General features: G+C 38.7%; 2 long non-coding RNA genes across 2 annotated transcripts; one reads left to right on the top strand and one right to left on the bottom strand.

Annotated features, from left to right (window-relative positions):
• Nucleotides 1-239: 239 nt before the first annotated feature.
• Nucleotides 240-766, bottom strand: LOC128515238 (uncharacterized). Its single transcript, XR_008356602.1, has 3 exons — nucleotides 663-766; nucleotides 419-583; nucleotides 240-342 (listed from the first exon to the last, which is right to left on the bottom strand). It is a non-coding gene; the product is annotated as an uncharacterized LOC128515238 (long non-coding RNA).
• Nucleotides 767-3,086: 2,320 nt separating this feature from the next.
• Nucleotides 3,087-6,196, top strand: LOC128515242 (uncharacterized). The gene is made up of 3 exons (XR_008356603.1): nucleotides 3,087-3,273; nucleotides 5,362-5,451; nucleotides 5,689-6,196. It is a non-coding gene; the product is annotated as an uncharacterized LOC128515242 (long non-coding RNA).
• The last annotated feature ends 1,651 nt before the right edge of the window (nucleotides 6,197-7,847 follow it).

Here is a 7,847-nt window from a genome sequence, read left to right as displayed (position 1 = left end):
CAACCCAAAGGCTGTAAATTCCGGCCCAGAAAGTAACAATTAAGCCCCAATTCAGAGCCTGGAAGCACACAAGACAAGAGAAACGCACCCAAAAGAAAAACACAAAAACCAAATACTTTAAACAATGTAAATAAACTTGAACAAAAAAAAAAAAAATTAATAAATTAGAAATTGCAACCGCCGCTACTACCAAGCGACACGGCTAACAATGTTAGCAAACAAATTGTAACAAACAAACATAAAACAGAATAAAACAGTCTAAAACAAAACAGCAGCGCCCGCCGATAATGCTCTTTGCGTTGCAGCACCTCAGGAAGCTAGCACACGTCGCGCCACCCCAATCTGTTGCATGAAAATGACAATTAAGACCATTACCGGCAAAGCATACTGCATAAACATAAGCAACTTAATTACATACCGTGCAATGTGGCACCAAGTCTCACCAGAAGGGCATTTAAGCCAGGTTCCAGGAAGCTGAAAGCTCAATCAGTTCTACAGGAAGACTGCCAGTTTGTTGGGAGGAACAATCACTTCCACAACAGGTGAATGCCCGTACCCGCTGACTTAAATCAGGCTTGCTAAACTGTGTAAATACCACAGACAAAACACCGCTATAATATACAAAACCCACCAAACACATACACCTCAACTGACACCCTTACCTGCAACACAATCACCTCCGACTTCCTGGTTCTGTTCTGGGTGTGACGACATACAATGAAAGCTAGGGGGCGGGACCTGTAAGCCCAGGCCACCTTACCCCCAGCTTAAATAGTATTGGACCAACCCCCAATAGGACAATCAATTAGAAACACAGCCAACCAGAGACAGGTAGGAAGAATTTTACTCATCCTGCCACATAAAGAATTACAAAACCTTATGTTTTGTTAGACGTGGATTTTACTTTATTTTTGTGGTGCACATTGTGGAGACATCCCTATATTTCCCTATATGTCATATACTGTACATTTTAATGTTCATGTAATGTGCAGAAGGTGGCACGGTGGTGTAGTGGTTAGTACTGTCGCCATGCACCTCCGGGGTCCGGGTTAGATTCCCCGCCAGGCTCGATTCTCGTCTCTGTGTGCGTGGAGTTTGCATCTTCCCCCGTGCTTGGTGGGTTTCCTCCGGGTACTCTAAACGTCCTCCCACAGTCCAAAGACCTGCAGATTAGGCTAATTGGCGTTCCCAAATTGGCTGTAGTGTGTGAGTGTCTGTGTGTGCCCTGCGATGGATTGTGCTTCTGGAAGAATGGTCAAAATTTATCATAAACACATTCCTCAACCTTGTGGAAAGCTTTCCCAGAAGGCACCTGTTAGATCGCGAAGTTTGAAGTTCAGCCTTTATTCGTCACACATACGTTAGTGGACAGTGAAAATCTTTATTCCTCGCATATCCCAGCTTCTTGTTACTACGCAGGGGTCAGAGTGCAGGGTCAGCCATTTCACAGCGCTCATAGAGCAGACAGGGTTAAGGGCCTTCGCTCAAGGGCCTAACAGCAGCAACCTGGCGGAGCTGAGGCTCGAACCACCGATCTTCCGATCCGTAACACGGAGCCTTAACACACTGAAAAAAGACTCAATTGATAATTTTTTCGAACTCAGTCTCATCGGCCTTTGCTCATTTTCAGAGAATATCATATATCAGTAAACATTTTCGAAGAGCACACCCTGTACACCCCCCTACACATTAATGTTACATAGAGGATGTTCAGGTCCACTGGACCTGGGGCTAATAAAAGTGTGAAAATTGTAGATCCTGTGTACCTTCAGTCTGTCCTTCTTATATCTAGGACTGCTTTAAGTGTGTGTGTGTGTGTGTGTGTGTGTGTGTGTGTGTGTGTGTGGTCTGATCGGACTGGGTCCTGTCATGGACTGAATGGACTGGACTTATGTGTGAATTATTCGTGACCTTCTCAGAAAAGATTTCTAAAAGCAAGCAAGCAAACAAACAAACAACTTGTATAAGGCCTTGCTCAATGGCTCAACAGCAGCAACCTAGCAGAGCTGGAGCTCAATCAGCTGACCTTCCAATCAGTAACTCAGAGCCTTTACACACTGAGACACCGGCTCTATTTTTTCCTTCTTTTTTTCCTGTATTCTGTAACCTCTGCTGGCAAAAGGACAAATGTCCCAAGTCCTCATGAACAGGGTCATGTTAAGGCTTCCAGATAACCAAATTGGACAAAGAGACATTAGTTAGTACATTAATAATGTACAACAATCCCAATCCTGTGAGTTCCCATCACATTGTGTGTGTGTGTGTGTGTGTGTGTGTGTGTGTGTGTAAATGCTCCTACTTTGACTAATAAACATGGCTCTGATTCTCATTTTTGCAAATTTAATATAACCCTAATCACACTAATTAAATAAATAAATAAATAAATAAATCTGAGTCTTATCTTCAGTGAAGTTGACGGTTCAGAACTATTCGTCCAGTTTATAATAATGTGCTGGATGATTCTTAAACCAATTGCAATAATTTTATAATATTATTTGCTTGATTCAGGACAACAAATAGTCCATTCTGAAATTTTGTAAATTTGTGACGAGGCAGTGTGTGTTTTGTTGTCCTCTTAATACAGCTTCATGCTACTGAAAGTGAGTTATAGTCACTTAGATTAGAATCTGATATTAATAGATATTTTAAATAGTGAGCTCTAACTCAGTGTGGTGTGGGTTTAAAAATGCTGGTGTGTGTGTGTGTGTGTGTGTGTGTGTGTGTGTTTCCCTTTTCTCCATATCACTGAAGCTCAGTCTAATCTAATGTTTTAACCAAGAGTTAGAATTGTAAAGTTTCTCTTTGTGGATGTTTTAAATCTAGTGGATTGTTTTTGTGCTTTATTTTAGTGAATATTTAAGATGAACACAAACTCCCCTAGATGTAAGTTTAGATGTTGTTAATCCACCACAGGCTGGATGTTGTAACAGCAATGCAATATGTTGATGTTTCTTCATTCTCCAGGTTGCCTGAATAAACAGACAGTGTATGTGACTGGATACGTGGGACAGTCTGTCCTTCTGCCCTGCTCCTGCTCTCAACTACAAGCCAAACCACACACTCTCAGATGGATGTTTTATAAAGGATCTGATCACAAAGATATCTTCACAAAGGACCAGACAAATCGCTACACACACAGAGTTCAGCTCATTAATGATCATCATCCAGGAAATCTCTCTCTACTCATATCACACCTGACTGTAGGGGATGGAGGATGGTACAGGTGTCAGATCAGCAACAATGATTATAAAGACGTCTCAGTCACAGTTAAAGGTAAAATGATCTCCACTCAGAGTGAATTAATATTTACGTAATCCGAATAAAATAAACACACATTTACAGCCGCGTGAGGTAGCAATCACACTAAATATATTGTCTAATTTTACTCCCAAAAAATAGAAAAATGCTTCTGTTTCATGTTTCCATGTGTGTGTTCATGATTATGGATTATCTGAGTGTGTGTTCTGATCCACACTACATTTCCTGGATTTATTTATAACAGATTAAATGTTTTTCTCTGTGCAGAGGCCAGAAGAAGACCTTCAACACCCAGACCAAAGACCAAACCCACTTCCACAGCAGGTACTACACACCACTGTAACACACAGTCAGGATAGTTAGTGCAGGTTAATGCATCAGCGCGGAGCCAAACTCAAACACAACACTCACACACTACATTTATCTGTTTCTTCTAGTTCTTGTAAACGTCACACCTACAAAACCAACCCTGGTGGTCAAGAACAAAATGAACACACACCCTGAAACATCTGGAAAAGGTAACGATTAATTCACTGCATTAACGTCATTAACACTTTTACTGATTGATACTTTATGTAAACATTTTCTGTAGAGGAAAAGAACATTCAGAAATAACAAAACACTTTTTAAACTGTTTACAATCATCCAGATTTTAAGAAAGTAAAACCAGCTATATAAAATTACTAAGTATAAACAGCATAAAATATATTTCATTAAAATTGTTTCAAATAAGTGCTAAAGGAAGAATTAAACATGTTTTAATTAAGTTTAGATCTTCTGGAACATCTGTCTTACAGCTGTCCCTGTGTAAACTGTTACTATAGAAACAGCAGCATTAAAGAATAAACTCATTCATATAAACATGATTACAGCTGCACTACTGTCAGAGCGACTCCCTGGGAAGTAAAGCAACCAGTCACTCCACCGTCAACAAACCTGAGTGACCACTGAGAGTGGGGAAGACGGCGTCTAAACATACCAGTTCACCATAATACTCTACGTCCATGAGTCCCCCAGATCTGCTCCTTTACCTGAGACAAATCTATTCACAAAAATACTTGGATAAATAATTAGGTTTTTAAGCTCCTGAACGTCACAAACATTAATCCCATAACTTTGGGGCTTTGAAAGGAAAAGCTACGCCCCCTGCTGGAGATTTCATAATACAAGAACAGTCATAAGACACTCAAACAAATGGGATTAATACAGAATCACACACACACACACACACACACACACACACACACACACACACATGAAAAGAAACAGAGAGAATTACAATCATACATGCAGCACAATTACACTTTATATTCTCTATCTTTTTTCCTTTTGTTCTTCTCCCTTTGTTTTTAATAATAATTATTATTCTTTCTACTTTCTTCACCTATTATTATTATTATTATTATTATTATTATTATTATTATTATCATTAGTAATAGTAGTAGTAGTAAGTAGTTTTAGCTTTGTTTTTGCTTTCCTTCTTAATAATACAGTGTTTTCTATTTGATTAAACTCAGCATCACAGTGGCTTAGTGGTTAGCACTGTCCCCTTACACCTCCAGCGTCCGGGTTCAATTGTCATCCACATTTGGTTCCTGTCTCTGTGTGCATGGAGTATGTGTGTGTGTGTGTGTGTGTGTGTGTGTGTGTTCTCCCTGTGCTAAGTGGGTTCCTCCCACAGTCCAAAGTTTCCAAATTGCCCATATGGTGTGAATGTATGTGTGTGTGTGTGTGTGTGTGTGTGTGTACCCTGCCTTGTCCCCTAAGTCTTCTGGAGAGGCTCCAGACTCAAACCTGTACAGGATAAGCGGTTTAGAGAATGAATTAATAAAAGAAAAAAAAAAACTACACTTAAATTCGATATTCAAACCACAACTGATCCAGATGTTTTGTATTTACAACTTTATAAATAAAATCACTGAGTGCATTCAGCATGAAATATTTCATTACATTTATTTCAAATATAGTGTTAATTCATTCTACATAAACACGTCTGTGGTTTACCTGAAAATGCTCATACGTCAGTGCATATGTAATATTCTCTTATAGCATCTATAAAAATGTTCATGTCTAATGTTGATATTATTAATAACATCTCTCCAGAGTCTCTCCCCTTCGTCCCCTTCGCTGTGGTGACTGTGATCTTTCTGCACATCATCGTAGCTGTGGTCTATTGCAGCACCAGAAAGAAAGGTACACATTTAGTTTAAATTGTTGTATAATTTATTTTAGTTATTAAGTTCAGATATTGAGGATATTTACATGAACAGGACAGGACTGCATAGTTAATAACAAACTCCAGTGACCCGTCTGCATCTCAGGAGCATCTCAAGCACTTGCTTTACTATTTCATAGAAATTCAACATCCATGACTCCAGTTTATCTGCTGAACTGACTGAATGTTTCTTGTCTATTTTACTCTCCATATAGACTCTCCATATAGTCCTGATAGAGTTCATTACAGCAGAGCTGATGGAGATGGAAAAGTGAATCTGCAGTAGAGAACATCATCAGCAGAAGAGACACATGTTTAACAGCAGCGACCCTCAACACACCTGATTAACAGATCAGATAGTTCCATGAGTTTATATCACATGAGTGTATTACATCATCCACCTGTGGCTTTGAAAAATAAGGCTTATAACTGAAATAGATTCAAAATATAAAATTTAGTTATGCATAAAAGACTCTTGTATTTCACATGAAATCAGGAAATTACTGTAGTGTCATTTGTGTTGATATTTTTTATTTTAATCTTTTTTTAGACCTTCAGCTCCCAATTTTTTTAATAATAATATTTTATCAAATTCATACAATATGTGAGTAAATCATTTATAGTTTTATTGCTGATACTCACATGCTTTTGGTTCACTTTCACAACATATACACCATTTAAATCTCTGCACATTGTATACATTCTCTCACATAATTTTGTACATGTACTAGTCCTGTATTGTAAATGCTTTCAGAACTTACGGATTTTGTTTAAAGTTTAAATAATTATAAAAACTTGATTATTTTCATTCTTTTGTATCAAATTTAACATAATTAATAAATCCATGTCACATTAGTGATTGTAAACAATTTTCCCATCATTGATCATCTTCATCTGTTGAGTCCCTCTTCTTCTTCCAAAGCCAGATGTCCAGTCCATCTCCCAAAACCTTCCTCCACCTCCCTCAGCCACAATCCTGTCCTTATGTCACCTGATAGAGCTGGATGATTAGTTCATTATCTCTGATTTGCTCTATTTCTACAGTATGAAGCTCTTTTTTCTCAGCATATATTCCTCCTGCATTCTCAGTTTAAACATTTCCCCTTTAATATATTGAAGCTCAGTACTCCAGTCCTAACAACTTCAGGCTCTCTGGTTTGACGCTGAGCTCATGTTACTGCCTGTGTAAAGTTTCCCCTGATCTCCCATCTCTGTGTGGGTTTCATCTGGGTTCTTCAGGTTCTTCTTACTGTCTAAAACATGCAGGTGGATGGATTGGTGGCTCGAAATCATCTTTAGGTGTGAATGAGTGTGTGAGCATGGTGCCTTGTTATTGTCTGGCCTCCCAGTCAGGCCGTATTTCTGCCTTATTCCCTGTCTTTTTACTATGGACTATGTACCCATCACAACCCTGACCAGAAGAAAGTTCTTAATGCAAGTAAAGTAATGAGCAGAGGTTACACTCTACACTAGATTAGTGTGACCTCTGCTGGCATGGAGGACAAATGTCCTTAACACTAGAAGCGCTGAGCAGCGGCCATTTGACGGCAAGGGGATAAAAAAAAAAAACTTCACACTCGATCAAATTCCAGGATCCTCCTTTCATGACTTTTCCTAGTTCTGTGAGCTTAATCACACTGTATGCATACATTTTCAAAATCGCACCAGTAAAAGCCAGTATAAAGCTATTTTCCTCTTATTTACGTGAAATCGCTGACAGCTGTGCGCTGGTCATGTCGTTTCCTGCCTTTTCCAACCTGCAATTCTCATTTCTCTCAGCAGATGGCGCAAGGGATCGTGCATACTATCTATGCGTCATTCAGTGTGTATATGTAACTATCTCAGGTTTCATTCCATATATCCAGTTTATTATATATATATATATATATATATATATATATATATATAAGCTTCCGTAAAATTATCTTTAAAACTATATTGTTTTACATTATACATATGTAATGACCCCTCCTGAGGATATAAAGCCTCATTATTGAATTTGAATAAATCAGATCTACCACAGCAGATAATAAACTATGCTATGTCATAACCGAAGCAAACACCATGATTATGCCTCGATTCGTTCAGTGTTGCTAGGCAACGGACCACGCGCCTAATCGGCGGGAACGTGGTGCACTTGGTCGCGGTGTATTATAAACCTGCGGAGTGTTTCACTGCTTATGCTCACGTAATAAAAGCGAGGGAAATGTGGAAGTGATGTGTGGTCACTGAATGAGAACTAAATTAAAGATTTCGGTAACTACACTGAGTGTAACATCTGCATAGTGACACTAAACAGCTGAACAACTTCACTTTTCCGTTTTCCCCCTGAAAAAAATGCTGTATTTTGTTTGTTTATATTTAGAATTTTTAT

The sequence above is a fragment of the Clarias gariepinus genome, chromosome 2, assembly GCF_024256425.1.
Source record: "Clarias gariepinus isolate MV-2021 ecotype Netherlands chromosome 2, CGAR_prim_01v2, whole genome shotgun sequence".
Classification (NCBI taxonomy): domain Eukaryota; kingdom Metazoa; phylum Chordata; class Actinopteri; order Siluriformes; family Clariidae; genus Clarias; species Clarias gariepinus.
Note: the sequence above shows the minus strand (reverse complement) of the source record. Positions and strands in the feature narration are given on the sequence as shown.